The 21,690-nt window shown below is 36.9% G+C and overlaps 1 long non-coding RNA gene across 1 annotated transcript; it reads right to left on the reverse strand.

Annotated features, from left to right (window-relative positions):
• Positions 1-2,044: 2,044 nt before the first annotated feature.
• LOC118480487 lies at positions 2,045-3,643 on the reverse strand. Its single transcript, XR_004862926.1, has 3 exons — positions 3,476-3,643; positions 2,510-2,754; positions 2,045-2,080 (listed from the first exon to the last, which is right to left on the reverse strand). It is a non-coding gene; the product is annotated as an uncharacterized LOC118480487 (long non-coding RNA).
• Between the last annotated feature and the right edge of the window lie 18,047 nt (positions 3,644-21,690).

The following is a 21,690-nucleotide window of genomic DNA, read 5'->3' on the forward strand; positions in this document are numbered from 1 at the left end:
CGAGAGCAACTTCGATGAACTGTGCAGGTTCAAGATGTCGATCTTTACAAAGAAAATAAACAACAACGTCCTTTTGGCTCTTCTGCTGCCACTTCGACTCCATCTCCTGCGTTGGATCTGGACGTCGCTGCTGATTTTCACACAGGCATTTCATCGAGCACCTTGTATGCAAATTTTGAAAGAAAATGAAACAATGCAAAGTGACATTCAATTTGGCCCCATAAGCATAAGTTTATAAAACAAATCACTAAATACTGTATTAACAACTTTATAAAACTTTAAATTTTATAAACTACATTATCTATATATATTATATAAAAGATTATACTAAAACATGAGGACTCACCTTACAAAGTATAAACCGGTAGCTTCCATCCACAAACCAATACAAAATGGGTATCCTCAGATTCAATAAAAAAACCGTCGAATCTTCCACAGATCAAGATTCAATCAATCGAAACTCCTACAACAAAAAGTTAAGGGTGCATCGAATCTTCCACGGTTAAGGGTGCACCGGGCTTCCACAGCATCGTTCCTGATACCAGAAGAGGTGGTGCTATCATGAGCCGGGGTGGACCAGGTTGGCTCATCCCTGAGAAGTATAGACGAAGCTCCACAGTCTTGATAATCACCTGCATTGCTGTCGCCAGTCAGGGTTGAGAACGAAATATTAGACAGTTGTGTCCTATAGCACGGGTTCGGTTCTGTTTTACAGCTCCTTAAAGAGTCACCCGACGCTGCATTACTGCATGCCGGTTGAACCCCGTTTTCATATCCGGTTGAGGACTCCTGAAACAACATAGCACGATGATTATATGTTAACGCGATTAAAATTTCAATATCATACGATTAATAAACAGTGACTATGATACGTTTGCAACAGATGTGTCCATAGTACCAAATAAACTATCGATTCCATCTTGTGCAAAAAGATTTTCGGGATCGTTATTCCCTACGCCAAAGAGTACTTCGTATTTCTCGATACTCAAGTCAACTTCATCCATACTGAAGTCATCACGGAATGCAACATCCATGTACTGCTCACTCCCCTTTGTACCTGAAGTCTGCAATTAATTCAAGACACTGTAAATGTAAACCCTATATTCTTATTATGTCAAGATCTTGGTTGTAAACTGCACGCATCAGAAGCGCGTAATGTGCGGTGCGGTAATGAGATCGCATCACGGCAACTGACGTGATTCCATGATGCGACTGATGTGACGCTTTATGTGGCCTGTATTTGAACAAATTAGACCACCTATCGAACAAAGCTGACCAAAGATGACGGGAATATCTTATATTTTAGTGTTTATAAGTTAACAGGCAAAATATTATCCATAACATTTTTTTAGTATTTTTTTATAATAACGGACGCCTCGCATACATGATGTGCAGGTAGGCTTTTGGCTCAAAACGCACGGCTTTTTAAAACAAAGGTCTCCAATTTTGAACTCATAACCGAAAATACAACGTAAACCCAACTCAATTTACCTTGAATGTGAACGAATCGTTTGGATCGGGTTGTTGAATTACATTTTGGGCATCATTATTCTCAACTGGTTACTAATAAATCTTGACCACTTTGGTACTAATAAATCTTGACCACTAATAAATCTCTAAAATGGATGAAAACATGTCCAAGATCAACCAAAAAACAGTTTGTATAACTTTTAAGTTATCCGAAACAACCTGTAGACGACGATCCAAAAAACACTTTGATTCGTTAATCAGATTCAGTTAATAACACTTTCAATCGTAGACGATCCGAAAGGTAAAAACATGACTGAAATTTACCGAAATATGGTTGACTTACGAAAGAGTCAATATTGAAATCAACTCTGAAGCTGATAATTAGTATGTTCAACTAACGAAAGAGTCAATATTTGGCTTAAAAGAAACTAATTATTGAAAAAAAATGGACTGACCTGCACTTGACTAACTCAGTTGGGGTGGCCAAAATGGCAACAGCAACTCCAGCACTGGCTCCAGCAACCACCTGCTGGTTCACGGTTAAGGGTGCACCGGGCTCAGACCTCAAAAGTGCTTCCATGTACTGCTCACTCCCCTTTGTACCTGAAGTCTGCAATTAATTCAAGACACTGTAAATGTAAACCCTAGATTCTTATTATGTCAAGATCTTGGTTGTAAACTGCATGCATCAGAAGCGCGTAATGTGCGGTGCGGTAATGAGATCGCATCACAGCAACTGACGCGATTCCATGATGCGACTGATGTGACGCTTTATGTGGCCAGTATTTGAACAAATTAGACCACCTATCGAACAAAGCTGACCAAAGATGACGGGAATATCTTATATTTTAGTGTTTATAAGTTAATAGGTCAATATATTATCCATAACATTTTTTTAGTATTTTTTTATAATAACGGACGCCTCTCATACATGATGTGCACGTAGGCTTTTTGGATCAAAACGCACGGCCTTTTAAAACAAAGGTCTCCAATTTTGAACTCATAACCGAAAATACAACGTAAACCCAACTCAATTTACCTTGAATGTGAACGAATCGTTTGGATCGGGTTGTTGAATTACATTTTGGGCATCATTATTCTCAACTGGTACTAATAAATGTTGACCACTTTCGTACTAATAAATCTTAAACTAATTATTGAAAAAAATGGACTGTCCTGCACTTGACTAACTCAGTTGGGGTGGCCAAAATGGCAACAGCAACTCCAGCACCGGCTCCAGCAACCACCTGCTGGTTCACGGTTAAGGGTGCACCGGGCTCAGACCTCAAAAGTGTTTCCATGTACTGCTCACTCCCCTTTGTACCTGAAGTCTGCAATTAATTCAAGACACTGTAAATGTAAATCCTAGATTCTTATTATGTCAAGTTCTTGGTTGTAAACTGCACGCATCAGAAGCGCGTAATGTGCGGTGCGGTAATGAGATCGCATCACAGCAACTGACGCGATTCCATGATGCGACTGATGTGACGCTTTATGTGGCCAATATTTGAACAAATTAGACCACCTATCGAACAAAGCTGACCAAAGATGACGGGAATATCTTATATTTTAGTGTTTATAAGTTAACAGGTCAAAATATTATCCATAACATTTTTTTAGTATTTTTTTATAATAACGGACGCCTCGCATACATGATGTGCACGTAGGCTTTTGGGATCAAAACGCACGGCTTTTTAAAACAAAGGTCTCCAATTTTGAACTCATAACCGAAAATACAACGTAAACCCAACTCAATTTACCTTGAATGTGAACGAATCGTTTGGATCGGGTTGTTGAATTACATTTTGGGCATCATTATTCTCAACTGGTACTAATAAATCTTGACCACTTTGGTACTAATAAATCTTAAACTAATTATTGAAAAAAATGGACTGACCTGCACTTGACTAACTCAGTTGGGGTGGCCAAAATGGCAACAGCAACTCCAGCACCGGCTCCAGCAACCACCTGCTGGTTCACGGTTAAGGGTGCACCGGGCTCAGACCTCAAAAGTGCTTCCATTTGCCCTCTAACTGTATACAGAACAACATTTAGAGCTGCCACAGTGGCAAGAGGGGCACCCATGCCTTTGTATAGACCCCGTGGACCCTCTGCTGCTATTGTTTGTTTAACGGCATCTATTGCACCAGAATATCTAGGGAGCTGACCCGGTGGAGGTACGGGTTGACCTTGAAGTTTGACCTTGATGGTATCAAAAGGGTGTCCAACTATCAACTGTGTCGCCCCTCCTATTGTTCTGGTGGTTAAGTCCTTCGCTACATCCGCCATCTGCGAGTTCGTATGAACAAAAAGAAAATGAAAAACACGATATGTTTGAAAAGTTTGATTTTTTTTTCACTTAAACTCACTGGTTGTCTGAAAAAGTATGAAACTTCAATCAAAAGTCATCAAAACATGTCCTTTCGGCTCTTATACTGCCACCCGGCTCCATCTCCTGCGCTGGCTCTGGCCGTCGCTGCTGATTTTCACACAGCCATTTCATCGAGCACCTTGTATGCAAAATTTGAAAGACAATCAAACAATGCAAAGTGACACTCATTTTGGCCCCATAAGCATAAGTTTATAAAACAAATCAGTAAATAAAACATCTCTGAAGCGCATAACGAACCTGTATCTAAATCTGAAAGGAGCTTCAATCGCAACAAAAGCTTCGCTACAACACATCGTTCGTCAACCAGTCTCTTTCATCATCTAACTTGTTTTGATTGTTGTTGCTAATTAACTCCCATAACAACCATAGGGACACTGAAAGGTATCCCTTGAATTTAAAAGAAATAAATGTAACGTTTTACAAATACGAAGTTAAATCAACCTTACCGTTTACTCATTTTTGTTTCAATGGCATCAGCATCCACTGCAATTCCAAAGTACGCCAAGACAGGGTGCAATGATACGTGCGGGAAGGTGACGATTCCATACCCTTTTGGAATTGTTGCGGATTGTTCTCTCAATCAATGGTACATCGTTGATTGCAACAACTCCACACCATATCTGTCTGCATTCAGCCACCTAGAAGTCTTGGGGGTAAACTTGGAAGATCAGATAATCACTGTTAGTACGCCAAAAATCTCTGATTCCCAAACTCCTTGGAATAGCAATCTGACCATGATTATCGATCTGGGTAAGAGCCCCTTCTTGATTGATTATTAGGGACATTGAAAGCTAGTGTGGTGATTTGGGTGGGGTTGAGAGAGATAGGGACCAGAGAAATCTGAAAAGTCAATCCTTATTTTGAATAAACTTTTATATAATCATAACTAATCATCATCAATTATCATCAATTAATAATCCTTAAACACCAATCATTATTATATTAGTGGAGAGAGATAGAAGAACCCAATTTAAAACAGCCATAAATTTAGGTTTTAAAATTGAACTTATAACTAAACTTTAGATTATATATAGATGTTAGGATATGAACTTTTTGTATATTAATATAAAAAAACAAATTATTTACATGGACGTTTATTATATGGTTTAATATGAATGAGTTAATGAAGTTGATTAGAATATTAATATGGTCAAACTACATCATTTACCCCTTACTATTTTGACAAAGAACAAAACTACCACTTCATCGTATCATCGTATCGTGATATTATTATACTATTTAATTAATATACTTAAGTCTTTATCTTCAATGTTTGGATAAGAACTTTTTGTATAATCTCTTGTTGATAAAGTTTTGTAAATAAAAATTGAATATATTAAATGGATATCTCTTCGTATATCTCATAAATAATTATTTAATTTTAATGGACTAAAAAATAGATGTCTCCAATAAGTGACATGTGTCCTATAAATGGTTTCTTTTATTATATAGTATAGATTTTTATTTTATATTTATTTATTTATTTATTTATTTATTTATTTATTTTTTTGTTAAGTTTTTTTTTATGATTGAAAAGAGATGTTTGTAGTATAAGCTTATGAATTTTTTTTTTTACCGACTAAATCGAATACTCGAATACTTGCCCGCTCCACCTCCTTAAAAATTTTGTGTCGTCCTCGACACGCAACCTAATTCAGAAACGTACCTGGGCATTTTCAACGTCCCCACACTTGCTTGAAGCTGTGGGTATACTCACAAATAAACTCTTTAACCATTTAAAAACAACGAAAAACAAAGAAACGAAAACAAAGGAATTACGTACCGAACATCCGGGTTGCCTCCCGGTAGCGCTAAGTTTTAGTCTTCAGCCGGACTTCTCATGACCCTCAGTCGGTCGTGTATTCCGGCGAACCTTCAAGAAAGCTCACCTCCTCTGGTAACGGGTTCAAATCGTCGCCGTCTAGATACGGTTTCAACCGATGACCATTCACTACTTGTCTTCGTTGGTCCTTCGGATACTCGATTTCCACATCTCCATAGTGTCCGACTCGCGTAATAACAAATGGACCGGTCCATTTGCTCCTTAGCTTACCTGGAAAAAGCTTCAAACGGGAGTTGAATAACCAAACTCTTTGACCTACCGCAAACACCAAACACCTCAGCTTCGCGTTGTGCACCGCCTTCATCTTATCTTTGTATGCGGCCACTGTATCATATGCCTCGTTGCGTAATTCCTCCAATTCACTTAGCTTCAACAACCTGTGGGCACCTGCATCAGAATAGTCAGTATTTACCTGTTTAACAGCCCACAAAGCACGATATGCGATTTCTAAGTATAAATGGCAACCTTTCCCATACACCAAACGATAGGGTGTAGTGCCGATAGGAGCTTTATAAGCGGTGCGATATGCCCGTAAAGCGTCATCCAATTTAGATGACCAATCCTTACGATCAGTTCGCACCGTCTTTTGCAAAATTTCCTTAATTTGCCTATTCGACACTTCTACCTGTCCACTCGTTTGTGGATGATATGGTGTAGCAATTCGATGGTCAACGCCATACCGTTTCAATAGTTTACCAAAATTAAAGTTTTTAAAGTGGAATCCTCCATCACTAATTATAACCCGAGGAATCCCGAACCTAGAAAAAATGTTTGAATGGATAAACTTGCAGACAACGGTATAGTCGTTTGTCTTAGTGGCAATGGCTTCAATCCAATTTGAAACATAATCAACTGCCACTAAGATATATAGATTACCATTCAAATTGGGAAACGGCCCCATAAAATCAATTCCCCAAACATCAAAAATATCAACAACCAAAATTGGTTGCATTGGCATTTCGTCCCTTTTTGAAATCCCACTCATCTTTTGGCAATTGGGACAATGTTTAACAAACTCAAACGCGTCTTTAAACATGGTTGGCCAATAAAGATCGGCTTCAAGAACTTTATGGCATGTCTTCTGTCCGCTAAAGTGACCGCCACATGCAGATGAGTGAGCATGCTGTAATACTTCCAAGAACTCTGTCTCGGGCACACATCTTCTAATAATCTGATCAGCACCAATCCGGAACAAATCCGGCTCATCCCAAATGTAATTCTTCACTTGTGACAGAAATTGCTGCTTCCTATGCTTATTCCATGCATCCGGTATCGTACCTGAAACAAGATAATTTGCAAAGTTAGCATACCAAGGTCCGGAACTCGCAACCATTATAAACTCATCAGGAAAGTGCTCATTGATCTCGGGTGTGAACTCCTCCACTTCAACCGGTAGTCGTGACAGATGGTCAGCAACTACATTTTCACACCCTTTCTTGTCTCTGATTTCGAGATCAAATTCTTGCAATAGTAGGATCCACCGAATCAGTCTCGGTTTGGCGTCCTTTTTCTCCATTAGATACCTGACTGCACTATCATCAGAGTAAACAATTACTTTGCTTCCACAAATATAAGACCGGAATTTATCCAAAGCATAAACAACGGCAAGCAACTCCTTCTCCGTTGTAGTATAGTTCAACTGAGCATCGGAGAGGGTTTTGCTTGCGTAGTAGATAACTACCGGCTTCTTATCTACTCGTTGGCCAAGTGCAGCCCCAATAGCGAAATCGCTTGCATCACACATTATTTCAAATGGTTTTGTCCAATCAGGTGATTGCAAGATTGGGGCTTGTACTAGTTGTTCCTTTAATACATTAAAAGAATTTAAACATTTATCATCAAATTCAAACGGAACATCTTTTAACGATAGGTTACATAAAGGTTTTGTTATAACACTAAAGCCCTTAATAAATATACGGTAAAAGTCGGCGTGTCCTAAAAAGGAACGAACGCCCTTCACATTAGTCGGGGGAGGTAAAGTAGAAATGACTCTCACTTTGGCTCTATCAAATTCTATCCCCTTACTTGACACGACATGTCCTAACACTATAGCCTCTTGAACCATAAAATGGCTCTTTTCCCAACTGAGCACTAGATTCGTTTGGACACATCTCTCTAATACCCTAGATAGTTCATCTAAACATGTATCAAATGATGACCCAAAGACTGAAAAGTCATCCATAAATATCTCTAGGGCGTCCCCGACCATATCTGATATACTCATCATACACCTTTGAAAGGTGGCCGGGGCATTGCACAGCCCAAATGGCATTCGCCTAAATGCGAATGTGCCATAGGGGCATGTGAAGGTGGTCTTTTCTTGGTCATCAAGGTGGATAGCAATCTGATTATACCCTGAATAACCATTAAGAAAGCAGTAAAATTTCTGACCTGATAATTTCTCGACAATCTGGTCAATAAAGGGCAAAGGAAAGTGATCCCTTGATGTGGCAGCGTTCAGCTTCAAGTAGTCAATACATACCCGCCACCCGGTTACCGGCCGAGTGGCTATCTGCTCGCCATTATCACCCTTGACAATTTGAATGCCTGCTTTCTTCGGCACCGTTTGTGTCACAGCCCCCGATCCCAAGTTCCCGGGAACGGGCAGCCGTGAGCCAGTTTCGGTGGTATCACATTTATTTATCCAATTTGGCAGCGGAAATTTTCATCAGGACCGTAGTTAGGAAATATGTTATCAGAGTAAACCACCACATTTTATAATATTAAACACATGGGTAAAACCCAAGTTTTCAGTACATATAATTTCATAGGGGTACACCCTATTTTATTTAAGAAAAACATCTATTTCTTTTTAGGTAACTTTATTGCCACTTTTCCAAGCCTTCAGTGCTGTCCAGCTGGTTTCTATTTGGCTTTCACATTTTGTTACCTGAAACACGTTTTAAAAACATTTTGTCAGTGGGAAATACTGGTGAGTGAATCCCAGTTTAATCAAGTTTAAATAAAACCAATTTGCAGTATTGAGGGCACATCCGCAATTACATTTGTTTCCGAGACATCACAATTAACATCAGTGGTACGGTCATACTCAACTTATGGGATGTTACCACGCCAGTAATCAATTTTGTATACAAAACCCCAACATACCCACTATAATTGTATTCTTTACAAATACTCAATAACTGCTTTGTATATATTTAATTAAGTGAGGTTTTGTAAAAACAGTAACCAAAAAGGTTTACAAAAAGTGGATCAACTCACAAAAATGAGTTCATAAAAAGAAGGATCACTCACATTGCTGTTTTAGGTTATCCTTTAGGGTTTCCTGGTGAATATCTATAATTTACACAAATGCACGTGTGTTAGTATAATAACCCATTTTAACATTAGTAATACCCTCCCCGAGACGGCATTCCAACGACTACGTCGGGCAGAACCACGACAGCCGTTACGGAACCCTAGATCAATCGGGCAGCGTATCTAATACGTCTCCAGGGGTTATAATACTTACATCGTAGCAGAACCTCGCTAATTAGGGGGTATAATGCCCGGGTATAATAACGCCACTACAGAAAATTGAGATTGAAAGAAAGAAATGAACGATCGGACTGAAGGCCCGTTGCCTTCTATTTATAGGGCTGTAATTGCGTCTTCACGCGGCCCGCGTTAAGAATGGGCCAAGCTTACGCGGCCCGCGTCAACTCTGGGTCAACGCGTAGCTTGGCTAGTAGGCTTGTCGGGTGTTGGGCCACGTGGCCGCACCGGGCTTTGCCACATTCTAAAACACTTGCGGCCCGCATCAACTTAAACAAAATCATACGCGGCCCGCATGAACTAAAGATTTCAGCGGAGTCCGGTTACACCTTAATGCGGCCCGCGTTAAGTTGAGGTGAGGTCCTACGCGGCCCGCCTCAACTTAAGATTTAAGGTTTTTAATTTATTTTATATGTTATATTGTATTTTGGGCTCGGTTTTCACATACGGGGTGCATATAAAGACATATTGAGACATTTTAAGATATATTAGGGGTGTCAGAACTATTTTGAGGGTGTTGGTTTTATCGAGGGTTATTACATCCTCCCCACCTTGTTTTAGAGCTCGTCCTCGAGATCTACTGTGGATATTTCTTTTGCATTTCTGATTCAAGCTCCCATGTGTACTCAGGTCCTCTTTTGGAGTTTCACTTTACTTTGACCAGAACTAGTCTCTTGTGCTTGAGATTCTTAATTTTCCTATCTTCAATCTGTAGAGGCCTCTCTACAAATTTGAGTTGTTCATTTACCTCTATATCCTTGAGAGGTACTACGAGTGATTCGTCAGCTAGACACTTTTTGAGATTAGATACATGAAATACGTCATGTATTCCTGCCATTTCCTCTGGCAGTTGTAGCTGGGACTTAGCTTTCCTCTCTTGATGAATCTTACCACTCCTTTCCAAGGAGAGACTTTTAACAATACTTTGTCACCTACCTGAAATTCTAATGGTTTACGTCTGTTGTCAGCGTAGCTCTTCTGTCGATCACGTGCTGCTTTCAGTCGTTCCTTGACTTGAATAATTTTGTCAGTAGTTTCTTGTACTATCTCAGGTCCAGATAATTGTTTTTCCCCAATTTCTGCCCAACAGACTGGGGTTCTGCACTTTCGTCCATAAAGTGCTTCGAATGGTGCAGCGTTGATACTTGTATGATAACTGTTATTATAAGAAAATTCTATCAAAGGTAAGTGTTCGTCCCAATTACCTCCGAAATCAATTACACAAGCTCTAAGCATGTCTTCCATAGTTTGAATTGTCCTTTCACTTTGCCCGTCTGTTTGAGGATGATAAGCGGTGCTTAGATTCAACTTAGTTCCCATTGCCTTTTGGAAACTTGACAAAAAATGAGAGGTAAATCGGCTATCCCTATCAGAAACAATTGATAAAGGAATGCCATGTAAAGAAACAATTTCATTTACATACAATTTAGCTAATTGTTCCATGCTAAAGGTTTCCTTCATTGGTAAGAAATGAGCTGATTTGGTTAGCCTATTTACAATCACCCAGATTGTATCATTACCTTTTCTTGTTTTGGGTAATTTGGTAACAAAATCCATTGTTATCAATTCCCATTTCCAAACTGGCATTTCTAATTGTTGTAACAAACCTGAGGGTTTCTGATGTTCAGCTTTAACTTGTGAGCAAGTTAAACATTTAGAAACATAGGTTGCTATATCCTTTTTCATTCCTATCCACCAGAAATTTTTCCTTAAATCCTGGTACATTTGATTATTTCCTGGATGCATCGTATATTTAGATTTATGGGCCTCTTCTAATATACGGTGACGTAAATTTCCTAATTTAGGTATCCACATTCTCTTTTTATGGAACCTCCAAATTCCATCTGTTCCTTGTTCTAACTCCTTAATCATTCCTTTTAATTTTTCAGTATCCTCCTTGATTACTGATTCTTGTGCTTTTCTAATCTGATCGTTTAAATCTACTTGTAGATTTAATTTAAGAGAACGTACCCTTTTTGGCTTTTCGTGATACTTTCGACTTAAAGCATCAGCCACCACATTGGCTTTTCCTGCATGATATTGGATATCACAATCATAATCACTAAGTAATTCCATCCAGCGTCTTTGTCTCATATTCAACTCTTTTTGCCCAAAAACATACCTTAAGCTCTTATGATCTGTGAATATGGTAAACTTACTACCATAAAGATAATGTCTCCAAATTTTAAGGGCAAAAATTATGGCTCCTAATTCCAAATCATGGGTTGAATAATTCTCTTCATGACTCTTAAGCTGTCTAGAGGCATAAGCTATAACCTTTTGACGTTGCATTAATACACATCCATAACCTAACTTAGAAGCGTCACAAAAGACCATAAAGTCTTCAGTTCCTTCCGGTAACGCTAGTATGGGTGTATGGGTTAATCTTTGCTTAAGAATTCTAAAGGCTTCTTCTTGTTTTGGTCCCCATTCAAACTTAACAGATTTACAGGTTAACTTAGTTAAAGGAATGGCTATTCTAGAAAAATCTCGAATAAATCTTCTATAATAACCGGCCAATCCTAAGAAACTTCTAACCTTAGTTGGCGACTCAGGGGTTTTCCATTTGGTAATCGCCTTGATCTTTGTTGGATCTACATGAATTCCTTCATGGTTAACTAAATGTCCGAGAAATTGTACCTGTTCTAACCAAAACTCACACTTTGAAAATTTAGCATAAAGCTTTTCCTTTCTCAATAAACTTAAAAGTAAGTGCAAGTGCTTTGCATGTTCTTCTTTACTTTTAGAGTAAATGAGAATATCATCTATGAAGACAATTATGAATTTATCCAAATATGGTTTACATATTCGGTTCATCATGTCCATAAATGCGGCTGGGGCATTGGTTAAACCAAATGGCATGACAATAAATTCATAATGACCATACCTTGTTCTGAATGCGGGTTTAGGAATGTCCTCTTCCTGTACCTTTAATTGATGATATCCTGATCTTAAATCGATTTTAGAGAAAAATCGAGCTCCTTGAAGTTGATCAAACAAATCATCGATCCTCGGTAATGGATACCGATTCTTAATCGTGACTTTGTTTAATTCACGGTAGTCAATGCACATACGCATTGATCCGTCCTTCTTTTTGACGAACAATATCGGTGCTCCCCATGGCGATGAACTTGGTTGTATGAATCCTTTCTCCAATAATTCGTCTAATTGTTTCTTCAGTTCCTGCATTTCGACGGGTGCCAAACGGTAAGGTGCTTTGGCAATCGGTGTTGTCCCTGGTAGCAGATGGATTCTGAATTCCACTTCCCTGTCTGGCGGTAGTCCTGGCAATTCTTCTGGAAAGACATCTGAAAATTGGGACACTACTGGAATGTCTTTTAATTCTTTTTCTTTAGTGTTAGTGATTATAGAAATCAAATACACTATAGATCCTTTTCTTATACAACTTGCAGTTTTCATCACTGAGATTAATTTAGTGGATCTAAATGGTTTATCTCCTTTAATCGTGATCTTTTCACCTCTTGGTGATTTTACTTGAATTAACTTTTGATCACATAAAATACTGGCTTTATTGGCTATTAACCAATCCATTCCTAACACAACATCGAATCCAGCCAGATTCATTGGGTAAAGGTTTGCAATAAATTTTTGATTAAAAATTTCTATTCTTGCTCCCTGCAAGATTTCAGAAATTCTAACGGTTTCTCCATTTGCTGTTTCTACTAGACATTGTTGTGGTAGTTTAGTTAATGATTGATTTAGGAGTTTGCAAAACGAAGTATTAATAAAACTTTGGTTTGCACCAGAGTCGAATAATACTTTAGCAAAAATATCATTAACTAAAAACGTACCAGCAATGACGTCCGGGATCATCTTGGCTTCATCTGCAGTTAGAACAAATGCTCTAGAATTTTTAGGATTCTTGTTGTTTGCAACTGGAGACAATTTCGGATAATTTGTCCTGATGTGACCTTTTTCTCCACAATTGAAACACATTCCGTTACTGGATTTCTTCTTGCAATTCTCTTCCTTGTGTCCTGGGGCCTTGCAAAAATTACAGTAAGTGGAGCATTTTCCAGAATGCTTCTTCTTGCAGTTTCTGCAGTATGGTGCTGAGGTAGAACCTACATTTCTACGGTTGGAATTCCCAGAATGGAATTCTTGAGTAAGCCTTTGGGTTAGGTTTCTCCTCTGGTCTTCTTCTCTAGTTCTCACTAGTTCATTAGTCAATGTATTGGCTAGTTCTACAGCTTCCTCTATGGTTTGGGGTCTAGCTGCCTTGACTACATGTCTAATCTCTCCAATTAATCCGCAGATATAACGGGAGATTAACACTGGTTCAGGTGATGCAAGGGTTGGTACTATCCTAGCATATTCAAAGAATGTGGTAGTGTAACCCTTACTGTCTACCCTGGCCATTCTAAGATTCAGAAACTTATTTGCTATTTGTTCCTTTTCATTGGGATGGCAGAATTTCCTTTCTACCATATTTTTGAACTCCTCCCATTCCATGCTATAAATTCTATCACTTCCTCTTGACTGGAGGATAGTGTTCCACCATTCTAAGGCTGCGTTTTTAAATAGATTTGAAGCAAACATTATCTTATCTTCTTCAGCACACTTGCTTATTTTCAGAACAGCCTCAGTTTTCTCTATCCAGCGTAGGGCTGCAATGGGTCCTTCATTGCCCGAGAATTCTATTGGTTTACAGGACCAGAATTCTTTGTAAGAACAACCATATGGCATGGTTCTTCTTCTTTTGGGAATGGGCGCTTGAAGTATGGGTCCATTGTTCACGCTGTGTTCCGGTTCACTTGGTCGTTTACTGCTATGCTTACTTTTATTATTTGCTTCTTGAACCGTTTGAACAATAAATGGCATTGCATCTATAATTCCTTGTGCCACTATGTGTTGAACGGCACTATTATCCATTTGGTTTCCATTGTTATTGTTGTCCGGATTCTCATTAACCACGTTAATGTTACTCTGGTTATCGTGATTCAGATTATCTTGATTTCCCTCGTCGGCCATCTGAATTTTAAACATTTACCAAATATTAATATCACAAATAATATTTGAATATAGCCAATCACATGACACACACTTTTAGCCAAAAGCGTCGAGCATTGCGACTTTTACTCTATTCGTATATTATGCATCATTACACACTAGTACTGAATTTAAAATTACAATACCGACTGAAATGTAAAGCTACAATACTAGTAGTATGCATCCGTAGTTTTTTTTCTAACACATACACACATATATTATTATTATATTTACTAATACCGTTTCCACCATCACATTTACTGATATGGATTCATCCAAAAATCCATATTGCGCTCATCGTATTTCCATACGAGACGCTCTCCCACCTGTCGCATTCTCTCACTGTTTTTAAAATTTCCTCACCGAAAGTCCTAAGTTCTTGGACATTTTCTGTACTCATTGGGGGTGCAGGTTCTAGGACTGGGTTTGGAACCTGTGGTGCGGGTTCCTGATATGGAGGCATAGGGGCCTGGTATGGGTATGGATTCTCTAAAATTTCCCTAACATATGCATCACTAATGTTGTAGGGGTCTTTAGGATCTAACCCTGGGTAGGCTCCTAAGTGGAACATTGGCACATTTTTCTGTATTGGGTTTTGTTGCACGTAGTCCCTAATTTCATCCCACCAGGGGTCATAATTTGGGTCTAGGGGGTTTGGTGCAGGTACCCTAGGTATCTCCTCCGGCCCACCCTGGACGGAATCGGGAGCCGCGAGCAGTCCAGTGGTACCGGTGATTATTTTGAAAAACATTGCAGCGGAAATTTCATCACGACCGTGAGTTAGGAAAATATCAGAGTTTAGAAACACCGGATTTTATTTAAATGGATGGAATGAATTCCAAGTTTTACAAAGGTAGCTTTTAATAAAAACAATATTTCTTAATTTGATTTAATTAATAAAACAAGCCACTTCTTGATGCCTTCGGTGCCGGATCCAATTCTTACTCCAATATACTGTAATTACCTGAAACGCGTTTTAAAAAGGTTTTGTCAGCGGGAAATACTGAGTGAATCATTCTGTTTTCTAAAACGACCCGTTAGTTATAATTTACAGTATTAAGAGCGATTACAATGTTTCTATCAACCAATTATCAAGAATGGGTATTTGTCACTCGATTCATTTCTGTGACTGTGGTCATACCACTATTGGGTCCCGTTGCCCTAATAGTGACGGTGTACTCACACAGAGTAATAATAACTCACATAGAGTAATATTCACTCACATAGAGTGATAATAACAGTAATGTGCACAATACCCCACATACCAGCTGTAATTTGGTGATTACAAAGACTTAATCCCTGTAACTATAACCTTGAAAATAATTTGAGGTATTGTAATATTTACTCACAAACGGTGAGAAAACAGTTTAAAAAGAAGAATGACTCACTTTATAAGCATGCAAGATTGAGTTAACAAGCTTCTTGATTCTACTTCTTCCGATAATTAAGCATGCACTTTATTATTCTGGATCTTCTGATGATTTAATGGTTTGTTTGATTGTGAGTGTGTAGTTGGGAGTATTTTTGGTAGTTATATAGTTTAACAGAATGGAATACGTATTTGTGTAAAACCCAAATCAAACCTTAACGATAGTCACGAGATTCGAACCTTAACGAAATTCACAAAGTGTAACACTTTGGATTCCGTTTACCGAAATCACAAGGTATAGTACTTTGGCATCCGTTTAACGAACTCACAAAGTATAGTACTTTGGCATCCGTTAGTTGGTTCCTGAATCGATCGGACAGAACTTCGCTTTGGTGATTATTGGTTATAACACCAACGTATAGAGTAAAGAAGAAGAGAAATGAGCAAAGGAAAATGAATTCCTAAGCTTCTATTTATAGGTAGGAAAAGGAAACTTCTAGGAAGTTTCCCTTGTATTTCTAGGAAGTTTCCTATAGCTTTTCTAGGAAGTTACTTATGCATTTTCTAGGAAACTTCCTATACACAGATGTCTATCCTCTTACACCTTCCTAGCACCTTCCTTTGATATTATCTATTTATATTTATATATATATATTTCTGATTAGTAGATCTTACTTAGCTTAATTAATCTTGCTTAACTTAATTAATCATACTTAGCTTAATTAATCTGGTTTAGCTTAATTAATCCTACATAATTAATACTGAACCTAATTAATGGATTAATTAACCTACTCAGTTAACCTAGCTGCTAAGTTTATTTAACTATTAAGTTTACTTAGCTACTAAGTACTCTAGCAGTTTCCTGATTACGAGTTCTAATTTCTAGACACAATGGAACTCGTATTAGTGTACTAACTCAATTCAACTTTAACGACAATCACGAGATAAAACCCTCACAACGATTTACAAGTGTAATACTTAACAATTCAGCGGATTCACAACGAATGACAGAGTATAGTCCGAGGTCGGACAGTACTTCAAACATTCAAGTCGAAATCACGATGAATAACAAAGTATAACTCAATTTGAGCAGCACTCAGACAATCGTTGGATAGTTATAATCGATCGGATAAAGTATCGTACCAGTGATTAGAGTTATTACCCTAATAACGGGCAGAGTTTAGGGATTTAGAGGGCAAAATCCCGAGCTATTATTTACAAAAATAAAAGCTGACGGAAAGAAAAGAATTGAACAGCGATTGAGTTAATACCCTGATTGCGGCAGCATTTCGATACCCGTGTGTGTTAATTGTGGTAAACCGAGTATAACTCAGTACGTATAACGAATTCTTTTGTCGTTTAAAAGACAGAATTCAAGTGCCAACCCCCTCTATTTATACTGAATTTTTGACTTTCTCGCGTGTCGCGACAGGGACACCTGGTCCTGTCGCGTGGCGCGACGGGTAACATTTTAGGGTAGGGTAGGTTCGTGTCCCAGTAGGCTTGCTGAGTTGACAGTTCGACGAAATTTACGTCCTACAGCAAATTATGAAGATAATTATCAGCTAGGTTTGTCCCCCTCTGAATTTTAGGGGCCCTGATCCTGATTCTGATTGTTCTGAAAATTTTAGGGTTTATGCAGAATTACTTGGGTGTCTCAATTAGGGTCTCCTTATTGGATAATTATCATACTAAGTATTAAATTTAGTGAGAGTTGTTACATTCTCCCCACCTTAATAAAAATCTCGTCCTCGAGATTTGGATTATGATATTTTCTTGGGTTATGTTTCTTCTTTTAATTAAGAGAAACAATGTATCGTGGAATGGAATCAAAGGATATTTTGAGGGGTTATGAATTTTGAAAATAGGAATGATTTATAGAAACAATTGGATTCAATATCCGAAATGAACTTACTTTGATCAATTGAGGGAGATTCTGAATTGATAAATATCTATTTGTGAATGGAAGTATGGAAAATAATCTGTTAATGATTTAAATAAAAACTGCGAAATGGTACTAGACAACAGAATTTTAGTGTATCGTAATCTGAGTACATAATTGTACCAAGAATATGACAAATCAAACGAATGACTCATGAGTAGGGTTTAGCACAGGCTACAAATCTATTCGGACGCTACAAAGTGTTTGTAAAGAATTCAATGATGACCGAATAAATTTATTGTTTTTGAATTTGAGAGTTTCAAGGAGGCGAATCTGGATATTTCAAAAGATGAAATGTTCAAACGAATAAGATGAAATGGTATATATATATATATATATTTTTTTTCAAGGTGATTGGGTTCAAGCCAGAAGATATATGATCTATAGAAAAATGAATGTGAAGAACTTTTTGGAATTAGTAAAATTCTTTGTCAGAAGAAAACTTACCTTGATTGGTACCTAGGGAAGACTTAAGATTGACCGGTTCAAAATGAAATGAAAACAGGAAAATGATTCGTCAAATATTGAATTATGATATGAAAAAAATCAATGTGCTGCGATAGGTGATTTGTAAAAATACATGAAAAGACAATAAAGTTAGTGTATTTTTGTCTTAATACATAATTGTATTAAGATGATTTTAATCAAATGTTTGATTAAAGATAGGTGATATTTTAGTTATTAAATATCTTTTTATGTTATCATAAAGTAGAATAATAAATATAGATATGTTTGAAATATCAAAATCCGTGGGAACTTTTGACAAAATAATGATATAGGTTTACCCAATATTCTAGAACTCATGATTATTATTTGTAAAATCAAGTGTGTTTAATTATAAGGTTTTATAATAAGGTATTTTAAATCATAAATGTTTATTTTAATATCAAGCATACTTAAATATTGGTTGGCGTAAATAACATTTGATATTCTAATATATATATACATAAAATTTCTATAAGTATATAATGGTGGTGAAATATTAATCAAGATGATATTTATTTATAATATGTCTTGTTTATGAATACTTAGACGATTATTTAGGTAATTTTATTCGTCCCTTTAGTTGTTTTATGAAAATATGTTTTCTCTTTACAGTACGAAAAATATTTTTACATATAATTGAAATTTATTAAATAAATATAATGACTTAATTTATGTATATTAAAGAGTTATTATCATGGTTGAATATTGGTTAGTGCTGCCTTGTTTAAGCATAGGTGGCCAGTCCATGCCTAACTAAGGCTATGCTATCCAATACCTGTCTTGATAATAATCTTAATACCTAAAATAATATTAATACCTACTATTATTAATATTTATCAAAAATAATTAATTTACACGAGATTAGCGAAATTTTCCAATTTTGTGAAAAATGTTACCACAAGGTGATCGTAATCAAAGAAATGATTTAATGAACTCGAAGACTAAACAAGCATGTTATGGTTCACGAGAATTGAAGTGCTCGTTGGGACTACTTTGAATATGATGGCTTCAATCCATCATATGGGACTTTGAATTGAATACGAAAATGCGAGCAAGTTCAAACAATTGAACTTTGGTGTAAACAAAATGAGTTCAAGAAAGTTCTGACATGGTTACAACAAAACCATGTATACCATTAAAAGGAAATCGAGTTTTTCAAAGGAAAAATTTATCGATCAAATATCAAAGAGTAATCATTTTGCAAAACGCGGTAATGCAAAGATCAAGTATAATGAAATGATATTTGAGGTTGGATAAAACAATAATTTGGAATGAAGCCTTCCTAGGGTCTTATAACTCATATGAACCACATGCACAACAAATAGTGTATGGATTTACCAAGAAACGAAATAGATCACTATTTGCTATTATGAAAGAATTCTTTATGGTATGATGACCATTACAAGAACACGAAAGTCAACTTATTATAGGCAGAAGTCAGAATTGCTACGAAAGGAATATAAGAACTTTTATCTGAAATTTTGTGTGATAACCGTTGTTACGTGACAGTACCAAGGAATGTCAAATGAAATGAAATGAAATAGGGAATTTGCAAAACTATATGACTTCTTTTGTAGTGCTAATAATTATGACCCAGGTTAGACTATGCACCGATGATTGTGAAATCTTGTTCCAACGTACCTCAGCGAAATGTAGATCGTTTGTAGGATCACGTGGCAAAGTGCTTCGTTTTGATTAGTAGTTTTCTACTGACAGAATTAGTATTGGTGTCATCGTGCCCAATTTATACTTTTCAAAGTTCTTGCCTTGGAAAGTCGTGTGTGATATATTTCAACGTCTGTGGACGTATATTTTAAGTTTCATGTGTTTTCTTGTGCATTAGCACAACTTTATATGTTTCTTACTTGTGCATTGTAAATTTTTATACTTTCGATGATATCCCATCTTTAAAGGGTTCTCATTGTATGAGTTACGAGGTAAATGATCAAACAAAATAATGTTTGATATTGGAAAAGAGATTCCTGATAAAGAATTCTAGACACGGATGCTTGTGCTTTATTTCAATTTGTCAATTCTTATGGTTTTTTGGAATTTCCTTATAGATATACCTATCTATATAATCACATATTTCACATGCTGAAATAAACATACCATTTATCAGGTCAATGTATTTAACAGACTGATATTTCCAAGAACCACTCAGGTATTTGGTCATGATACTATTTAGGGAAATCTTGTCACTGATTTGACATATCATTTACCCCGTCTTATCCGGTTTGCGCCGGAGCGGTAATCTCAATATGTCCGGACAAGCTGGAGAGTCTGCTACTCTATACCCAGTTTTGCCGGAGAAAATTTTCTATTTCCCATAAATAGTATCTTTTCAAAAAGTGCCTCTTTTATTAGGGCTTTTATCCAGAATCAAGGAAATTTGTATTCCCATAACATCTCTTATTCTAGACCAAATAATATCAATTAGCAAGAATAAATAGCAATTAAGTGCTATTGCCTGCTAACCGTCATACCAGTATCCATTACATTATACTTATATAAGTAATTTACCTTAAAGTTTATTTTAAGGCAAAATTCTTAAGTTCAAGTCTAAATACCATCTGGAGTGCTATCAAATAATATTAAGTTTCTAATTCTCCATTTCACTTAGGTATTATTATAACACCTAATGGTGTAAACCAGTGGCTTAGCTTATACTAATGCATCTTTTCTTATGTTCAAGTCTAACTGCTATCAGCTGTGCTATCATTTAATAGAAATCTCCTAACTCTTTTTATTTAAGCTTAAGTATTATTATCACAACACTTATAGGCTTAAAGCAGTGGCTCTGATACCACCTTCTGTCACGTCCCCCGACCCACCCTGGACGGAATCGGGAGCCGCGAGCAGTCCAGTGGTACCGGTGATTATTTTGAAAAACATTGCAGCGGAAATTTCATCAGGACCGTGAGTTAGGAAAATATCAGAGTTTAGAAACACCGGATTTTATTTAAATGGATGGAATGAATTCCAAGTTTTACAAAGGTAGCTTTTAATAAAAACAATATTTCTTAATTTGATTTAATTAATAAAACAAGCCACTTCTTGATGCCTTCGGTGCCGGATCCAATTCTTACTCCAATATACTGTAATTACCTGAAACGCGTTTTAAAAAGGTTTTGTCAGCGGGAAATACTGAGTGAATCATTCTGTTTTCTAAAACGACCCGTTAGTTATAATTTACAGTATTAAGAGCGATTACAATGTTTCTATCAACCAATTATCAAGAATGGGTATTTGTCACTCGATTCATTTCTGTGACTGTGGTCATACCACTATTGGGTCCCGTTGCCCTAATAGTGACGGTGTACTCACACAGAGTAATAATAACTCACATAGAGTAATATTCACTCACATAGAGTGATAATAACAGTAATGTGCACAATACCCCACATACCAGCTGTAATTTGGTGATTACAAAGACTTAATCCCTGTAACTATAACCTTGAAAATAATTTGAGGTATTGTAATATTTACTCACAAACGGTGAGAAAACAGTTTAAAAAGAAGAATGACTCACTTTATAAGCATGCAAGATTGAGTTAACAAGCTTCTTGATTCTACTTCTTCCGATAATTAAGCATGCACTTTATTATTCTGGATCTTCTGATGATTTGATGGTTTGTTTGATTGTGAGTGTGTAGTTGGGAGTATTTTTGGTAGTTATATAG

This window comes from Helianthus annuus, chromosome 7 (genome assembly GCF_002127325.2).
Source record: "Helianthus annuus cultivar XRQ/B chromosome 7, HanXRQr2.0-SUNRISE, whole genome shotgun sequence".
In the NCBI taxonomy this organism is placed as follows: domain Eukaryota; kingdom Viridiplantae; phylum Streptophyta; class Magnoliopsida; order Asterales; family Asteraceae; genus Helianthus; species Helianthus annuus.